The sequence below is a fragment of the Chionomys nivalis genome, chromosome 8, assembly GCF_950005125.1.
Source record: "Chionomys nivalis chromosome 8, mChiNiv1.1, whole genome shotgun sequence".
NCBI lineage: Eukaryota > Metazoa > Chordata > Mammalia > Rodentia > Cricetidae > Chionomys > Chionomys nivalis.
The window spans coordinates 73,252,942-73,274,200 of NC_080093.1; positions in this window are offsets into that span (position 1 = coordinate 73,252,942).

Genomic DNA, 21,259 nt, shown 5'->3' on the forward strand with positions numbered 1-21,259 from the left:
TTACTTTCAGCCCCATCCCCTCTCTGAAGAAGGTGGAACTGAAGAACTTTTTACTTGATATGCCCCAGGCTGGCAGGTTTTCTGCCTCCACCTCCCAAATGCAGGAGACTAAAGGCCAATGTCACTGAGCCCAAAAATAAACTACCTTTATCCTTATAAACTGTTTTCTGGTGAATCTGAAAGCAATATTAAATGTTCACAATACACAACTAACATCCAGAAATCTTAGACAGAGAAAGAAGACAGCACTGGAAAAATGGGGGAGGGGAGGTGGCAAGAGCCCAGCACATTGGAAGCAAAGAAGGCAACTTGAAGAAGACTTTTGAAGGTGCAGCCATGTTGGAGTCGTCTAATATCCCATTGCTTTCGATGTCAATCCACTTTCCATCTCTGCGACAAAACGCCTGAGGAAATCAACTTAAAGGTTTAATTTGGCTTATGGTTTAGTGCACAGATTCTTGACCTGGAAAATTTGACAGACTTTTCACAAGGTGAAATGGTCATTTGGAAAGGAGAGAAGAGAAGACATACTCTCCCGCTGTGGCTAACAGAAACCATCCCCAAATAGTCATGGATGCTATGAGCCACCGTAGACGAGGGCACAGTGAGTTCTAGAGAAACATGTTAGCTGAAGCAAGAAAGCACAAGCAATACACAAAAGAAGTGTGTGTGTGTGTTTGTATGTATGTGTGTGTGTGTGTATCAAAAAATACAGCACAAGCTTGTTATTGTGAGGTGAGTTATCAAAGGAAGAAATGCTTGGGGCATAGCTTAGTGGCAAAGTGCTTATCTGGCATGACTGAGGCTCTAGGTTTGATACCTAGTGCAGAAAAAAGAAAAGAGGAAGAGGAAATATACTAAGAGGTACTCTCTGGTCATGATGTCATGAAGATCTGACCACCACAAACATGCACATGCCAAACAGCATATTCTCAAAATACTGACAAAGTAAAAAGAAACGTTAGACTGGATGCAAGGGCAGAAACAGTTTCGTTTTCTCAGGCATGACAGATGTTGATCAACCTAAGGAAGCAAAGTGCATAAATAACACAGCTAACAGAGTTAGGCTTATGAAGACGAGACCAGTCCAAAGGCATGTGTGGAGCCCGTCCCCTGTTCTCAAGATGCTGAATGGCTGTTCAGATCACTGTCTCACAGTGTGAGAAAAACATACATCCCTGTGTTTGCACAACTCAGAGCACAAAAAGGCAGAGGCGTGGTTGCAGGCTGACATGATGCCGGCTGGCTTCCCACTGTAAAGCTTCTGTGTTTCCTCCTAGGAGATGCTCTGAGACCATGTAAATGTTCTGTTTGTTATATATTTACTTACTGACTTTAACATCCATTTAAGATTCTTGCCTGAAACAATTGTTACTATGGTGACTACCAAGTGTTGATTTTCTAATTCCTTGGTGGCTTCTGGATTTACTAGTCGAGATTCTACTGTTAGCAAAGTGTTTCCTTTCTCCCATTTGTTTATTTTATCCATGTATTTACTTAAATATATATGAATTTGTGGGTTACGTTAGTTTGTAGACTATAATCCAATGCTAACATTTATTTTAGTACTATATTGTCCTAGATTTGGCTGTGGGTGTTGAAATGACTTCTGAATCATTTTGATATAGCCCCATCACTTGAGAACTTTCCCTTCTTCCTAGGACAGGGCACTTCAGGCTCAAACTGCCTTTCCCCACCCTTCTTTGGGAGTCAGGCATTCCCCTCCCCCAGAAGCCCTGACTCCCTTTGTTAGGAGATGGGTAGGCACCAAGAGGTACAAGGTGTGCTCACGGTTATGGGAATGCTCCGTGACTTTTTACATTGATGTAGCAGAACATGGTTTCACAGGCTGTCCTTCACAGCACGCAGTGGAAAAGTTCACATCATGGGAGATCAGAGAGCAGAGGAAAGAAAGGTCAGCACTCTGTTGGCTTTATCCTTTTACTCCATTCAGGCTCTTGGGTCATGAAATGATACAGTCCTAATTCAGGACATACCCAACCCCACTTCAACTGATCTTTTCTAGAAATACTCCCACAGACCCTTCGGGGAAGCCAGTGGTTCTTCTTACACCAGGCTATGAAATGTGTTATGGATGCTCTTCAGGATTATTTGCATTTTCAGTGTTGGGTGTGCAAGCCAGTTCTAGTGCACGTCAATCAAGTGTTCTCTTACCAAGTGATAACCACAACTCTCCAGTTATTCCTAAGAGAAAAGTCACACTTACTTTAAAACATTTTTCTATATTTCCTATTTTCTTATGGTTTGGGTTTACTCTGTTATCTACATCTTAATAATGTCATTTCCCAAATATCTGGTGATGCTTATTAGGGAAAAAAATCTTAGAGACTGGAGAAATGGCTCAACTGGTTACAAGCGCTGACTGTTCTTCCAGAGGACCTGGGTTCGATTCCCAGCACCCACGTGGCAGTTAACAACTATCTGTAACTCCAAGATCTGACACCTTCACACATACATACACGCAGGCAAAATACCAATGCACATAAAATAAAAATAAATAAATTATAAAAAATAAAAGTAAAAATCCTACAAAAGGAAAACCTAAGACTGGGAAAGTAAGTAAATGGGTAAAGCGCTTGACCTGCAAGTGCAAGAACCTGAGTTTGATCCCCAGAATCAACACAGAAAAAGAAGAAAGGTCATATGAAATTCCAGAACCAAACAGAAAAAAAAATCTCTACAGGAAATCCAGGCTCCAAACAAGCACATAACCAGTCACAGAATGGATGGTTTTGAACAACTAATGGATTCTGGGGCAACAAATCCTCTTCAAACTGATTCTCTGAAACATTTACCATCAGGCATGAGAGTTATCAAAATAGATTTAATTTTCTGCAGACATAATCATATTACTTAACTATGCAATGAAAGACATTTGTATTAACATAATATTTTATGTACTATGTGTTCATATTCAATTTCTATTTTAAGCCTATTAACAAAATGTAAATGTTATAAACCTTCAATGTCTGTACATCGGGAGCCAAGATGAAACAGGAAAATGAAGGGAAAAAAAGTAGGAATACTAATTTCCAAATTTCCACATTTGAAAATATTGTACCAAGAGATTTTTGCCTACAGATCACAGAATAAGAAATACGTATTTAAAGGCTTAGTTAATATGAGAGATTCATGATGGAGAACTACAAATGGCAGACTGGCCAGCTCAGTCTGAGGACAGGATGTCAAGTAAGACTATTTGTTGACTGATGCTTCTGTCCCACCAGGTCCCACATTTGTTGACTGCAGTTTCTGTCGACCCAATCCTACAGTCATTCAGTCCCAGAGAAATACACCGAGGCCTACATTAATCATAAACTGATTGGCCTAGTAGCTCAGGCTTCTTATTAATTAATTCTTACATCTTACATTAACCCATTATTCTTGTCTGTGTTAGCCACGTGGCTTGGTACCTTTTTCAGTGAGGCAGTCACATCTTGCTTGCTCTGTGTCTGACTTCCTCTGTGTCTGGATGACAACTGCAGACTGAAACTTCCCTCTTCCCAGATTCTTATTGCCCTGCTGCTACTTCCTGCCTAGTCACCCCTCCTCTACTTCCTGCCTGACTACTGGCCAATCAGCGTTTATTTAAAATACAAATGACAGGGTACAGACCATTGTCCCACAGCAACTATTCTGCAACTTCAAAACCAACATCTGCAAAGATGGGTGTAGATGAGAAATTACTAAGCTGGGGTTTAGAAATGCTGTTTACTTAAGTTGTGGAAGTAACAGCCACAACCAGTCACAAGAGAAATGATTAAGACATGGTTGTTCTGGAGAACGAAGAAGGAAAAGGAGGATCCAGCCTTTCTATACTACTTAGCTTTTGCATATTTGTGTTCTAATTTCGTAATGATTTTTTAATGTGTTAAAATATTAGAGCAGCCACTGAAGAATAGAATAGGATCTATAACTTCCAAAACCCAATACAGAAAAAAATGAACCAAAGAAATGCAATCAATGCAACAATATGCGGGAGGATGAGAAAGAGGCAGACTGAAACAAGGGAGTGTGGGCAGTAAGAGAAAACAGATGCTATAATGGCATATATATATATATATATATATATATATATATATATATATTCCTGACTGGGAAGTCAGCTAATATACTGAGGACAAGAAACAGATTAAGAAACATTTACAAAGGATTTGGTAAAGGGTTTAGATATACTGTGTGTGTTCATGGTAACAGGAATAAAATTAAATTGTGAAATTAGGGAGGACGTTGAAATAAAGAGATGTGGGAAGAAAGAGAGGTGAATATTCTAGGATGTCAGGGTGTGCTGAGCCAAAACCATAGCAGACCATAACCTGCTACCATAGGGAGTCTAGCTGTGATCATTCCATTAGAGGATCCTGCAGGCTTAACTGTCCCCTTAAAATTCTCGTGTTAATGTTCTAAGCCCTGGCAATTCAGAATGCACCTGTGTTTGCAGATAAGGTCTTCGAAGGGGAAAATTAAAATGGGGCCATTAGGGTTGACCCCCCTTCCACGAGCATGACTGGTCTTCTAAGAATATAAAATCTGGACAGAGGTGCTTATTGAAAGAAGACATGTTAGAGAACTTTCTATCGTTGTGACGGAATGCCTGAGACATTCACCTTAGATGAAGTGTGTTTGCTGACAGTTTCACGATCACTTGGCATCTTTGCTGCAGAACTGTAGTGAGGGAGGCAGAAATTATGGAGGGGAGCCTGCATCAGAGCTGCTCATCTCTATATGCTCCATAGGGAAGCAGAGAGGGAGAGGGAGAGAAGCCAAGATAACAGTATCTCCTTCGTGGGCATGCCACTAATGGCCAAACTTCTGATCACTAGGCAATACTTTTCTGAGGCTTCACCCTCTCCTAATACCATTGCAGTTTGTTATCCAAAGTTTCAGCCTATGGGCCTTTGGGAAATACTAAAAGCCTAACCTATGATTAGGCCATACAAGAAGCTTACATACACCTGCAAGTCAACAAGAGCAGCCTCGGTGGAAGTCAAGCCCACAAACACCCTGATCTTGGGCTTCTAACCTCCAACAACTTCATCTTGGACTTAAGCCTTGTGCTGTGTAAGCCTGCCATCTCTTACAGCAGCCCCAGCAGACTAATACAGAAGTTCTTGGTAAAGGAAGTTTGTGGTCTCACCAGATCTACCCTGGCAATGTGCAGTCTCACCAGATCTATACTGGCAGTGTATGGTCTCACCAGATCTTCTCCAGAAGTGTTTGCTCTCACCAGATCTACCCTGGGAATGGGTGTTCTCACCAGATCTTCCCCGGAAGTGGGTGTTCTCACCAGATCTTCCCCGGAAGTGGGTGTTCTCACCAGATCTTCCCTGGAAGTGGGTGTTCTCACCAGATCTTCTCCAGAAGTGTTTGCTGTCACCAGATCTACCCTGGAAGTGGATGTTCTCACAAGATCTTCCCCAGAAGTGGATGTTCTCACCAGATCTTCCCTGGAAGTGGATGGTCTCACCAGATCTTCCCTGGGAGTGGGTGTTCTCACCAGATCTTCCCCAGAAGTAGATGTTCTCACCAGATCTTCCCCAGAAGTGGGTGTTCTCACCAGATCTTCCCCAGAAGTGGATGTTCTCACCAGATCTACCCTGGGAGTGGGTGTTCTCACCAGATCTACCCTGGAAGTGGATGTTCTCACCAGATCTACCCTGGAAGTGGGTGTTCTCACCAGATCTTCCCTGGAAGTGGGTGTTCTCACCAGATCTTCCCCGGAAGTAGGTGTTCTCAACAAATCTTTCTTGGCAAGGTTGGAGCAGGAGCTTTAAACTAGGGGTGATGAGAGTAGGCAATGGGTTTGGGAATAAATTCAAGGCACTGGGCTAAATAGAAGCTTAGGGAACTCTTGACCTCTATGGCCCTATTTTACCTTTTACTGGCACAGCCATAACTTGGGTAAAGTAGTGATTAAATGTCTGTTGCTTTATTATCTAATTGTGGCCACTTATCGGTGCAAAGGAAGCACACATGAGCAGGGTGGATTCCTCTGATGCCTTGGGAACTGTCTTCCTAGCAGTCAGACAGCTCGCTGCCTTGTTTGCTTTCCTCCTCCCTTGTTGCTGCTGAAAAAGAGTCCTCCTGTTTAAGGAAATTGGGATATATAGAAAGAGTCAACAAAGGATATTGATAATCTCCAGCTGAATGACAGACTCCAAGGATGGGCAAATAGATCAAGAGAACAGACTGGGGATAAGGATTCAATCCTGTACGCTTTGCTATTCGTCTGTTTTCAACAAAGGTGTCAAGTCAGTGTTGTGCAGAAAGAGAAGACATTTTAGCAAATGATGTGGAAACCATTCAATATATACAGAAAAAATCTAAAAGAATCTCTACCTCACAAAGCATAGCTACATATACACTTGGAAAGCTAAGGCAGGAAATTCATGACTTCAAAGTCAGCCTGAGCTACAAAACAAGACTGAAAAAAAAAGAAAGAATCCCTACCTCTATCTTAACATACCCAGAAAACAACTTAAAATTAGCTGTAGACCAAAAAATTAAAAATAAAAGGCACCAAGTCACACTTTTTGAATTTATATGTTTTAGAATTTTATACATAAGTACTATGTTTACATAATTTCTACCCTTTCTCTCCCGACTTCACCTCTTCCTCTGCCCTTCACTCCTTCTCAAACTCAAGACCTCTTCTTCTTTATTATTATATGCAGATGCACATATGTGTGTATATACAAATATAACCTGCTGGATCTGCTTAGTGTTGCTTGTATGTATACATGTTTAGGGCTGACTACTTGTATCTGGATAACCTGTCAGGAGACTCATCTCTGGAGAAGACTGATTCTCTCATGCACTCTCATAAGTCATTAATTGCAATTGCCTGTAGCTAGGTGTAGGACCTTGTGACACTTTCCCCATTGATATTGACATATCAATTGGTGTTGGCACAGTACAGATCGTTTTAGGTTACCACATGCTTGAGGTTTTATGGGTGGAGTTTCCCTGCCATATATTGTACTAGTTAGAGTTGCTATTGCTGTGATAAAACACTTGTGGACAAAAGCAAGTTGGGAAGAAAAGAGTTTACTCAACTTACACTTTCACATCACAATCCATAATTGAAGAAAGTCAGGGCAGGAGCTCAAGCAGGGCAGAAATCTGGAGGCAGGAGCTGATGCAGAGGCCGTGAAGGATGTTGCTTACTGGCTTGCTCATTATGACTTGTTCAGCCTGCTTTCTTATAGAACCCAGGACCACCAGCCCACAATGGATTGGGCCCTCTCACAGCAATCTCTAATTATGAAAATGCTGTACAGGTTCGCCCACACCTGATACTATGAGACCTTTTCTCAATTAAGGTTCCCTCCTCAGAGATGACTGTAGCTTGTATCAAGTTAATATAAAACTAGCCAGCACATACATGAGACACTGTCTCACAGAAGATGCCTCAGTCCAGTGTTGCTTACAATTTTTCTGCCCTGTCTTCCATGTCCTCTGAGTCTCAGGTGTAGGGGCTATCAATATCTTTAGTTGAATGATAAATGTATCAATTGTTGTACATATATCAAATAGGGTTGGGCATCCGTGGCCAGCTGTTCTCTGAATTTTGACTAGTTGTGGATTTCTTTAATGGACTCTGTCTATGCCCCAAAAGGGGAGAAAAGGCTTCTTTGAGGAGAGGTAAGAGCTACACTTACTTACTTGTGGGTAAAGGAGTAATATTTGGAATATAGAGATTATACTGGTTTAGTACAGTGGCATAATAAGTTCTCTAGGTTTTATGACCTCACCAACCATGAGTTTCCAGTACTGGGTGTGAATTTCCTCTATTTAGTGGGGCTTAAGTCCAAATAGACATTTGCTGGTTGCCACTATGATATGAGTGCCACGATTGCACCATTGGAGATATCTTGCCATGCTGGGCATTGTTGTGATTTGTGTGAGCTTTATAGCCAGATAGGACTATTGTTTGCTCTTCTCTCTTAGCAGTGTGCATAGAACCTTTAGACCCTATGCCCTCAGGAAGGAGATTTCAAAGTCAACAGTAGCCCAATTGCTCCACAACTTTTTAAAAGGACAGAACACTTGAAAAGAAACTTTATTTACTTATTGCAATGTTGTAAGTAATTGAGTAAATGCAAGCAGCAGATTTGTTCTTTGTATGTTTCTATGTGTGCATTTATGTGTGATGTGTGCATGTGTGCACATTTATGAGGGAGTGCATATGTGGGAGACAGAGGTCAGAATCATGTGTCTTCCTCTAGTACTCTCCACTTTGTCTGAGGGCACTAATATCTTTTCCACTTTTAATATAAGTTATAAGAGCTAATACAAAGCCTGAGCTAATGGGCCAATCAGTTATCATTAATATACAGACTTCTGTGTAATTTGGGGGGACCTAACGACTGTGGGAACCAGGCAGGACAAAAACCCCAATTAGCAGGCCCACATGCTACAAACTTTATTTTAATATACTATTTGTCTTAATTCTTTGAGAATTTCATACAATGTATTTGATCATATTCATCTCCATTCTTCCTCCCAGCTCCTCCCAGATCCACTTCCCACTCCCTAACTCCCCTAACTTTGTGTCCTCTTTTTTTGTTGTTGTTTTGTTTTTTAATAACCCACTGAGATCAATTCATGATTGGCATATACTCAATACTGTTGGGCCATACATTGATGAGTGATAGACCTAACAGGAGCCATACTTTTAAAGGAAACTGATTCTTCTCCTAAAAGCTGTCAACTGTCAGTAGCCACCTAGACAGGAGGAAGGGCTCATAAGCTCTTGCCCCCTCCATGCTGGAACGTTGACTGCTTACATCTCGTGTAAGTCTTATCAGAACTGCTATGAGTTTATAAGTAAGACAGATACTGTTTCTCTCCAATCCTTACTGACTTCTGCCTCTTATAATCTTTCCATACCCTCTTCCTCAGCAGTCCCCAAGCCTTTGGGGATTGGGTGTGATACACATGTCCTGCTTGTGACTGGGCACTCCACTTACTCTCTGTGCCTTGGTCAGCTGTTGGTTGCTCTTTAACAAACACCCACTGCACAAGGAAGCTTTTTTATGAAGTCTGAGAGCTGCACCAATCTATGGGCTTTGAATCTAAAGGGCAGTTTGATACTTTGTTTAGCAAAATAATCATAGGCTCATCCCTGGAGTCTATGAGCTTCCAACCATAAGTTTTTGGCAGATATAGTGCTAGTCATCATAGCAGGCCTTCAATCCACTCAGAAAGCAGCTGGTTGTCCCCATAGCCTTCATGCCACTATTGCACCTCTCAGTGTATTTGCCACCCCAGCCATCAGTGTAGCTCACAGCATTCACAGCTGTATAAGACTGCTAAAGTCTCTTCTCCCCCAATAGCCTACGTAGCACTTTTCAGTACTATGAAAGCTAGACTATAAGAAAGATACTTCCTAGCTTGTATCAACTTGATCACCTCATGTCCTGTGACTAAAGTGTCTTTCCACTTTGTTTTTGAAAGAGGGTCTCTCTTGAAACTGCACTTAGTTGATGTGTTTACCTATGTTATTCTAATAGCAATAAAAACCCAGGAGTCAGATATTGGGGGTGGGGGAAAACTGGTAGATCCAAAGAATAGGTGAAAAAACGTTTAGTTGACCAATCCTTACTCTCCACACTTCCTAGATCAAAAAGACCACAAATCTCTCTAAGACCACACCCATCTCTTCCTGAGCCCCTTATCTGGGTCCTCCAAAAATCTCTCTGACTTTGAGCCTATAATTTGTGATCCTAGAGAAGCTAAATAAGAAGGTGAATGCAAAGAAAAACATATAGTTATCCTCCTGGATATTGGAAGTAGACAAGATTGCCAGGCAAAAATTGGGAACTTGGGGGTGGGGTGGGATGGGGGTAAGGGGAAATGGGGAGAGAAAAGTGAGAAGGGGAGGATGGGGGGAGCTTGAGGTAATGGGACGGTTGGGATAAATGAAGGGTGGATATGGGAGCAGGGAAGTATATATCTTAATTAAGGGAGCCATCTTAGGGTTGGCAAGAGACTTGACTCTAGAGGGGCTCCCAGGTGTCCAGGGAGATGTCCCCAGTTAGTTCCTTGGGCAGCGGAGGAGAGGGAACCTGAAATGGCCCTATCCTATAGCCATACTGATGAATATCTTGCATATCACCATAGAACCTTCATCTGGCAATGGATGGAGATAGAGACAGAGACCCACATTGGAGCACCGAACTGAGCTCCCAAGGTCCAAATGAGGAGCAGAAGGAGGGAGAACAGGAGCAAGGAAGTCAGGACTGCGAGGGGTGCACCCACCCACTAGACAGTCAGGCTGATCTATTGGGAGCTCACCAAGGCCAGCTGGACTGGGACTGAAAAAGCATGGGATAAAACCAGACTCTCTGAACATGGCAGACAATGAGGGCTGATGAGAAGCCAAGGACAATGGCACTGGGTTTTGATCCTACTGCATGTACTGGCTTTGTGGGAGCCTAGCCTGTTTGGATGCTCACCTTCCTAGACCTGGATGGAGGGGGGAGGACCTTGGACTTCCCACAGGGCAGGGAACCCTGACTGCTCTTCGGACTGGAGAGGGAGGGGAAGAGGAGTGGGGGGAGGGGGAGGGAATTGGGAAGCAGGGAGGAGGAAATTTTTTCAATTAAAAGAAAAAATCTCTGACTAATTCCAGTCAGTCAATCACTGACTCCATCTTCTGATTCAAAGTAAACTTTATTAGCAGTCTCAGATTTCACTCTAGCTTCAGCTAGAGTGGCTGTCTAGGGCACCCCCAGAATCTGCCTGTCTCCACCCACACTACAGCTGGTATGACAGACATGTCCTGTCATGTTTAATTTTTACATAGGTGCCGAAAATCAGAACTCATCCATTGAGCCATCTCCCCAACTTCCTCATTTGGATGGGTTATAAATAAATACCTAAAACAAAAACTATTCCTAGAAAGCATAAGAAATTTTTTTAAGCTGGAAAAACAAGCGGATTCATTCACTGTTGTTTAAACGTGAAAATGAGCACAGATTATTTTCTGAAGGTCAATGTTGTTAGAATTTACTCTTTTACATGTAATAATGCCTGGTCCAGAGATAGAAATCATAGGAACAACCTAAAGAAAAACTCACCCACGTCCATAGGGGTGGATATACAAAAGCATTCATCGTAGACTTGCTCTGAACTGAAAATTTGGGACCTTTCTAAATGCTGGCTGGTAAATGGAGTGGTTAGTGCTGAGGTCTCCACATTGTTTGTGAAACAGATGCAGTTATTCAGACCAAAAGGTAGATGTGTACTTACTGACATGAAGAGCTACTGTTAGGCCAAATGGGAGGAGATCACAGAACAGTGTAAATTACCCTACTCATATGATTAGATGAGGTACATCTCTGCAGGGACTCACAAAGAAGCTTAGCAGTGTTTCTCCGAGTCCAAGAGCTGGACATGCTTGTTATTGCTTTTTACTTGATTTCTGTGCTACTTGAATTGTTGATCACAAGGATGAATTCACTTGTTATCTCTGTAATCAAGAGAAAGTCAAAATGTGTAAAAGGCCATGCCCACAGTCTGAGATGGGCACCCAAAAACTGGGAACTAAAGCTTAGAAAATAAGTTATGCTAAAAATAAAATCTGATAATCGGGCCTCCCCCAAAACCTCTGGGATCAGAAGCTCTAAGGGTGTTTTCCAACTACATGTATTTGTAAAATATCCCGTGTGTGTGTGATATGTAGCCATGGCTGAGAATCAGCAGTCCTCCCTATGAGGTCACACTGATAACAAATAGTAGATCGGGGGTTGGAATTCAGATCCGTGTTGCCATTTCGGGCATAGAAGAGAAGAGGAAATAGATTTATATTTGACTTTTATATGTGGCTCCTCAGTTGCTTATAATAAAATATTTGGTCATTTATGAAGTACAGGAGTTTACTTAGTGCAGTTCCAGAGACTTGGAAGGTGTGGGTCACAGCACTAGCAGCTGCTCAACAACTGGCCAGTGCCTTGAGCTACATCACAGCGTTGAAGTGAGATTACATGGTGAGACCGTATTAGTTACTTTTCTATTGATGTGTTAACACACCATGACCAAGACATATAGAAGAAGGAGTTTATTTGGGTTTGCTGCTCCAGAGGTAGTGTATGTGACGGTGAGCAGAGGTGACAAGCAGCAGGTAAGGTGGTTGGAGCAGCCACTGGGAACATACATGTTAAACACAAGCACAAAGCAAGTAAGTGAACCAGAAATAGCACTGTTATGGGGGTATTGGCAGTTGTTGAGGGGATTGCCAAATTCATTCTCTGGCATAAATAAGGAATTAAAGGACCATGAAAGACTGAGACAAAGCCTCAGAGAAAAGAAAAATAACAACTTTATACATTCAGGACATGAGAAGCCTAAGACTTAAAATCTGTTAAGAGACGCTAGCTTGGGTATTTTATAGGGCCCCTAGTTCCTCCTCTTTCCTTTATTGATCCTGTCTAGACACCCATCCCTGTGCCTTCCTGCCATTTCTCCTCAAGGAGTCTTCTGGGAACATGAAGTCACCATCTCAGCGAGCCTGCCTTGGCTTTCCCTACCTATGTTCCACTAAGAAGACGTAAGCACAAGTCTAAATTCTCAAAGCCTGACTCTTGAGCACACTTCTTGCAATAAGGCCATACCTCTATGCTTCCCAAACAGAGCTGTCAATTGCAAACCAAGAGTTCAGATGCCACAAAGACAGAGTAAGACAGCTCTGGTTTTTCTATTGTATAAAACCACTTGATGCCATCAGGAGGGCTCAATCTCATGAGCCCAGGAAATACTAATAGCGTCCCAAAGTCTCCTCCTCCAAACACATTAGCAGATTTAGGATTTAAGTTTCAAACACAAAACATTTGAGATGTACATTCAAACCATACCAATATAGACTTAAATAAATGGATTCAAATTTAAACACATACATACCTACTATGTGTTGGCAAGTTCTTCAAATATTGATGAAGAACACATCAAGTATAAAATAAGTCATGCACGGAGATTCTTCCTGCTTGGGTAGTGCCCATATTTGTGTCCCTGCCTTCTACAGAGACTGCTCCGAGGATGCTACTGCAGATATTCAACATACGGATTAATCAGACAGCAAAAGCATTTGGCCAATCAGCATAGATTCTGAAATTAGCATAAGAGCAACGCTGAGGCTGTGACATTTGAGCCACTGGGTCCTGAAAAGGAAAGGTTGCTAGTCAGGATGGCTATAGCGTGACCCTCAGGAGCTCAAAGTAACAGCTGTTTAGCAGCTGGTATGGAAATTATTCAGAAGCTTAAGGACTGGTACACTGGTGCCACTGCTTACCTGTGTCCAGAAAAAGTCTGAGTGCTTTTAAAGGCTGCTCTAACAAAGTCAAGCAGCAATCTCACGTTTCCATCATAGACTGCTTCTTGAGTATTGTGAGGAAAAGGAGACCCACAAGTCATCTGCAATGCACACCAAGCAGACCCCACCAACTGCTGTGCGCTCAGCAGCCCCCAGCCACATGCATCTCCATGAGGGCGTGTCACTTTGCTGCTTCTTGGCATATTCCCACCCTAAGTGGCAGCTCCAGTTGTTCCCCAGCAAATCTCCAAGGCGATAATTGCCACCTGTGGGTTTCCTGTGAGCATGATGCTTTACACATGTGATTAATCAGAGAAGCAGAGGATTGTGAGCTGTTTGGAGGAGCGTGTGTGTGTGTGTGTGTGTGTGTGTGTGTGTAAGATTTAGATTATAGGCAGTGTTTGCTTACAAAATCGCATTAGCAAAATGGCAAGGAAAACAAAACTATGAAATCCCACAAACTGAAAGCTCACACATTATAAACAGCTCTAGTCTACCTGACAGTACACTAATTCTGACACCCAACACCATCTCCAAGAGGCCTTGAACCACAGGTGCTGGTGTTTCCTGGAAACCAAGTCGTAGCTATTTCTATAATTGTTAGGAAGGAATGTTCATCTTTTGCTTTCTAGTGAAACTTCATGTCTGATCGTAGCTTCTTCCTTGCCTACCTATGAAGATCATAGACTAACCTATGCTACCAACCCCTGATCTATGAAGCACGGTGTTTTTAAGCCACGAGAGAAAATCTGAAACATTTGCTAAGCATATTTGTCAGAACTGGTTGGGTGACAAGTGACAGAAATTCTCTAAAGTGACTTAATCAAAACAAGGGGACTTGCTGACTCAACAAAACAAATCTAAAAGACTGGGTGGTGTTGCATGTCTTTAGTCCCAGCACTTGGGCGGCAGAGGCAAGTGGATCTCTGTGAGTTCAAGTCCAGTCTGGTCTATGGAGTAAATTCCAGGACAGCCAGGGCTGTTATATAGAGAAACCTTGCCTTGGGAAAACAAAACAAAACAAAAAGACCAGTGTCTGAGTCTCGGGTGGATCAAGGGGCTCAGGTGACTCTATGCCTCTTCTGTCCTCTATTTGGTCTCATTCTCAGGCAGACTCTCCTAGTGGCAAGCCAGGAGGCCACCCAACAGCGTAAAAAGTAAGTTTACAATCTCAGCAACCACAATGCACTGTGTGAACCCCACTTTGAGTAACACCCCTAGCCCATTCTCATGGAGACCTACTCAGATTCCAGCATATGCTTGTAAACATACACATACACAGCTGGACTTCTGACCCCCAAGCTAAACAAGGCAGACTGACTCTGCCTAACTTCCCGAAAAATAGAAGCTTGGGGATTCCAACAGTGGGATCTGAATTCTAGATTTGATCATCAATCTCCCATATGAACCAATGTGCCAAGTGGACTAAAGAAAAAGAGGGCTGCTGGTTAGCCCTACACATGGTTATATCAATCCTGGGTCAGTGGTGGACAGTGGGGAATCCCACAGCCTCAAACTCAAGAATATCTTGCCAAGATAATCTGTTTCTGAAAGTCAGGTGTGGTAATATATGCCTGAAATCTTAGCACTGGAAAGCTGAAGCAAGGGTTTCCAGTCCAACCTGGGCTACACAATAAGATCCAGGTCATCCTGTGCTACACAGTGAGCTACTGTGTCAGTAAGCAAGAGGGGGGGAGGGGAAGGAACACTGTGTAGCTACTTTCTTGGACTCAAAACATTCCCTCCCAGTGGACGGAAAGAAGCTCATGAGACTCAGGAAGTTTATAAAATAATTAGACGCTGGAAACTGAGAAAACTGCAAGACTCATAAGATATACCACCCCCTGAGGTTATATAAGCAGTAAGCATTTGCTGGGGAGGGGACTCTACAGTGGAGCTGCCTGCAGGTTGGACAGGGAGATCCAGAGATGCAGCTGTCAAGAGTCCTCTTCCATGCTGATGTGGGCTGACTCAGTTTGCCATACCATAATCATTTCTTTGATGTCTTACCTGGAGTGAACAGCTGCTTGTCCATATCTCCCCCAAGAAAAAAGGATGGAGTGCATTCAGGGAGAGGATGAATTAGAACAAAAATAATACATGTGAAAATGTAAAATGAAACTCACTCGTAGTATCAATTACACACCCATTAGCCTGGCTTGCAGGATCTCCCTTGCGGCCTGTCTATTGCCTGTCTCATAATGTACTCTGGTTCCATTTATCTTCTTGCTCTTTATTCTCCAGCCATAATGTTCTTTTATTTTGTGCAAGGGTTCACGATGTTTCCCATATCAAGGACTTTATGTACACTTGTTTTATTTCCAAGAATGTTCTTCCACAAAGTCTGCATACATCATTGTCTCCTGGCTAAATGGGGGGTTGCCTGCATAATGCCCTTCAGTGAGCTAAGCCATATTGCTGAGGGGTGAGGGTAGGGAGGAACATCTTGCCAGTGGCATTCCTTGTCAGACAGATGCATTCCTCCCAGGGGTGTAAACAAAACTCTATGGGGGCAGGGGTTACTCAGGAAAATAGTGTTGGAAAGTCTATTATATGCAGGCTACAGTTGCCCTCCAGACTTGACGGTCAGACTGTACTGCTAAAGATATAAGATATTTGAGTTATAAGACATTGAGGAATCAAGGTGGTACCAACCTAGAAGCCTCATCCTTGCAGCTTTCACAGTATTAGAAGTTTGTATGCACACTTTCTCTGCATTCTACAATAACAACTGGCCTGGCAGGGTATGCCCACCAGTGCAATGGTGGCATGAATGTTATAGAAGTAACTGAATTATTTCTGGTTCAATTTAAAACCTGCTCCATAAGATGGAATTCGTGCCTACTACTGTTAATTGGTTAGGTTTCCCCCATGAGGGATATAGTAACAAACTTCCCCCTAAGTTCTTCTTTCCATATCCACAAGTCTCTCAACCCTCATCAGAGAAGCTTATTTTTTTTGCAATAGATGGTAGTTAATACAGAGATCTACAATGAGTCAATGTGTAGAGAAGAAGGGAATGTGTAATACTCAACTCTTAATTTGACATCTTTATCATACCCCCTCCCTCCAAGACTCAGATATTTCATGGAAGATGGGGCAGACAAATTTCTGAATGAAAAAAAAAAAAGAAATAAAAAGAAAAGGACATGGCTGGTCCCAGGTTTTAGCAACAGATGAATGAAAAAAAGAAATAAAAAGGAATAGATATGAATGCTCCTCGATATTGTGGAAGAGAAGGTTTATTATAGATAAGATGGAGAGCATAGACAGAGGCAGGAACATCTGGCAGAGTCCAGAGTAGACATGATTGTGAACCATGTGAGGAAAGTGGGTGGGGATGGGGGGAGGGGAACCAGGTGCATCAGCCGGGAGGTCCAAAGAGAATAGATGGAAAAAAACAGGTAACCGAAATGGTTGAATTATTTAGGAAAGGGTTTCTGGGGGAAGAGCAGCCCAGACCCTGGGATGGAGACGTTTAGGATAGGAAATAGGGTATGCAAGCCAAAAGGGTCCTGAAACAGGTAAGGAATGAAGGATGCAGGGAGAACACGGAGGCCAGTGTCTGCTTTGATATGTTAAATAGGCACCTCAGTCATTTGTCCCAGGGTTTGAAACCCAATAATCTTAAGAGTCAGAAATAGTGGGTGTCTACAGTAAAATATTTGTTGACCATGGCAGGGTCACTGCACACATGGACAAGATCCACACAAGATCAGGTCAGCCCAACTCCTAACGTGAACTGAGGAGCTATTGGCACCTGAGGGTTCCTGGGGGAGGAAGAGCCAGTTCTCTTTAGGGACAGAGCTCCTGAGAAGCTGTCCATTCTCCAGTAGATGGACCTACACATTTGCACAGAAGGAAGCACTCAATGGGGTCTTTTTATTAAGTAGAGCAGGGGCTGGAGAGTTGCCTCAGCAGTAAAGAACACTTAATTCTTTCAACGGACTCAGGTTCAGTTCCCAGTACCCATGTGGCTGCTCAAAACTCTCCATAATTCCAGTTACAGGGAATCTGACCTCCTCAGGTACCAGGCACACTGTGTCTCACATACATACATTCAGACAAAACACTCATAAACGTAAAATTTTAAAAATCTAAAAATTAAAAGAACACATGAGATTGGGAGAGAAGATGAGCAGTGGGGCAGAACTGGAAGGAGAAGTAGGATGGATTTGATAGAAACACATTACATACATGTATGAAATTCTCAAACAATGAGTTTTCTAACTAAAGAAAAAACTGGGCATAATGGCACATGCTTGCAATATCAGCACTAAAAAGGCAGAAACAGAAAGACGGCTGGGGGCTCCTGTCTAGTCAGGCTAGCCTCATCAGTGAGCTCTGGACCTCCAAAACCAAGATGACCATCTCTTAAGGAATAACATCTAAGGTTGACCTCCAGGCTCCATACACACAAACACATATGCACACATATACACGGGGAGGCACAGCTGAGACACCTACACAGGCTGTTGCTCTGTAATATGGCCACTCTACATACCTCAATCACATTCATTCTAATAAATACCAATTCTGACTTTCTCCATTTTAGTATTAATTGTTAATACTTTGAGTAAAATACTTAAGCCATGTTATCTATCTGTCCTAATAGTGTCTAGCATGGTGCCTCATAAAAAACATATGCATTAAATTTTGTTAAATATGTATTTTATTCATGTGCATGAGTGCTTTGTCTGCATGTATGCCTGTGTACCACATGCATGCCTAGTGTCCAAGAAGGTCAGAAGAGGGAGATGGATCCCCTGGAACTTGAATTAAAGGTGGCTATAAGACACTGGGTGGTGTTGGGAATTGAACTTGGGTCTTTTGGAAGAGAAACCAGTGCTCTTGACCATAGAGCCATTGTTCCAGGCCACATCAAAAAATGAAAACTATATGAATATGTCAAGAAATAGCTGAGGGCAAAGAGTATGACACAGTGGTAGAAAAGTTGACTGACACCACACAAAATTTCAATCCTCTGGCTGTCTCTGCCTGTCTCTGTCTGTGGTGAGGGGTTAAATGGTTGAACAGTCCTTACTATTGTATTGCTCAACAGTCTAAGAACTAGGGTATTTTACATTATTCTCACAATTACTGCTATTAGCCAGTAAGAAGGCAATTTTTAATTTGTAAAATGAACAATTAATTACCTTTGATTAAAAAATAATACTTGAAAATACATTTCTGAGATAGACACACAAATACACATGCTGTATTTGTCTAAGTCTGGCTATTTCTCCTATGAGGGCATAAAAGAAATGAGTTAGCCAGTATTACTGGGATGCTTTCCAGCTTGAAATGTGGGGTTAGTTTTTACTTGGCACACGTATAAACAGCACTTCTTGCAGCTGTTTAATGCATATTTAATGATCACTTTTACAGTAATCCTACATTAAATCATATTAACCAAACTAAGTTTCAGTTCTTCAGATGGCTGGCCAAAGGGCTACTGGGTCAGCACCATGGACAGGGGAGCAGTGCCAAAACAGCTAGGAAGGCTTATAAAATGACCGCACATGATGAGATGGTCTACCAAAGAAGCAGTTGGGTTAACTGCTCTTTTGGGGATCACAGAGAAGAAAGTCTCTGATATACTCAGAGGACTGAGGTCTTAGGGAAATAACTACTCTCCAGTGTCTCCAGCTTGCATTTATTGACCTGTGTGTGGATTCACTTCTCTGTTGGCAAATGTGCTCTTCTGCTCTCAAGACACAAACACTCGTGCTGAAGTCAAAATAACGCTTAACTAGCAAACATGAGGACACTGGTTGTCCTTTGAAAGCCTCTATTCTAAAGCACTGTTGATGTGCCTGGGGCGGGCTTATGATGTTACTGAAGTTGCTTCAAATCAGAGCCCTTGACTTACAGCAATACATTCTGATGCCAGCACAGAATACACAGAAGCTCAGAATTTATTTCAAAAACACTTCTGGATCAGGAGACTGGATGGAGGTACAGAGTAGAGAGATTAGCCATGAGCTGCTAACAGTTACAGCTGAATGGCAAGAACATGAGCTAATTCTACTTTTGTATACCTCTGAAATTTTCCTCTGAGATATGGGTATGTACTTCTGAAAGACCAGAAAGTATAATAATCTCTACAACTAAGAGGTAATGAAGGTGAGTCCAAATGTCTTCTACTCAAGGTAGAACTTTTACAGAAGAAGGTTGCAACTTCAAAAGACAGGCTTAAAATGTTGCCTTACTTAAGCCAAGGTGACAGAGAAACGAAATGATCTTTTTTTCTGAAGCAAGACCTAAGGAAAGCAATTTCTTAACCAAAAACAAATGAAAAATTTCCATGTACCTCCCTTGACAAGCTCCTGCACAAATCCAGAGGCAGAGGGAGGCACACTTCCATGCAGGCATGGTGATGAGTGCCTGGAATCCCAGCGCTCCAGAAGTAGAAGCAGAAAGACCACACACAAGACAAGGCCAACTGGGCTACACAGCAAGATTTTCTCAAAAAAAAATATTTTACATCCTATTTCATAAAGCTATCATCCTAATACAACAATGGGTGTGCTTCTCAGTTGTTCAAAAGTGATTATCCCACTGCTAACCAACTTCTTTTAATTAACCTGGCCTGGCAAGTCTTGACCCCTTTTCCAGTCTAGTAGCAAAGGTTAGATCTAATAGCTATTCCTAAGAGGGAAAATGTAACCTACTCAGTCCCCACCACTCCCTAATGTCCCCCACCCAATTCATAAGACAGGGCTTCATGTAGCCCAGGCTGGCCTCAGTCTTGATTTAAGGCCATGTACTCTTGATCCTGCTGCCTCCACCACCTCCCAAGTTCTGGGGTTCCAAGCAAGCACCACTTCATCCAGCTCCCTAGTGTCTTATACTCTGCTCCACTCAGCTCAAGCTAACATCTCCCTGAGTGCGGCAAACCTTCATGATTTTGAGATGCTGAGATACACACCTGGCTTAATACCATAAATGAGCCACAAAAATGAAGGGCCCTCTTCTTGTCCGAGTCTGAACCTCGGTTTCCACATGCATCCATCACCTTCGGCACTTGTGTCACCCTACGGAGGTGTGGGTGCCCTAAACTATAAATGGAGGCACCCCCATCCTCTTGACGGGATTTTTGTCAAGACAAGGCTTGCTCGAGTCGTAATTAGTCTGTCCTTTGGATCTCATCCCGAGAAAGGCTTCTTCCAAGAAATTTACCCAGGCCTCTTACCTAGACCAAATCTCAAATGCGTTTCTTTTCTTGGAAGAAGTCACCACAGCTACAGAGAACATTATTTGTGGCTTGTTGATGTTTTCCATGCCCAGCAGACTGAAAACTCAAAAATGGTAAGAGGATCCTGATTATTTTCATCCCCTTCACCATGTCTGCTAGGAAGCCAGTACACAATATATACTATTTTTTAAATGAGGTAAGACAAGCTGTGTGCTGGCTCTGATCTATCCCCTGGCAGACACTAGGTGCACCCACGGACTATGTCTGGCCTTCCTTCAAGTTATGCCTTGTATACATATGATGTTTTATGACTCTGGAATGTCAGAATTGGTCAAATTGTGGCAAAAACCCTGATTAATAAGTCATTGACCTGTTTTCTAATAAGCTACCGACTCTGAGAATAAGATTTGCGTTGCCCACTAATGAATGTCAAGAGCCTAAAGTACTGTCACATATAGGCAGGCACTCCATAAATACTGGATACGTATTCATGAACTGGAGGGTTCTGGGACATCTAGCTATGGAGTTTCACAGCAGTAGAGAAATCCAGGTCTGGTTTATTAGGTACCAGGTAGCCCTTTAAACCATGCTTGGCCACTCAGACCCGGAGCCTTGCACAATTAAGAGATTCCCCAAAAGAAAAATGAGACTTCTCCTGACCATACATTTGAACAGAGTCTATCACAGGGCCTTCCTCAGAACGAGTGCTGGCTCTAAGGATCCCAGAC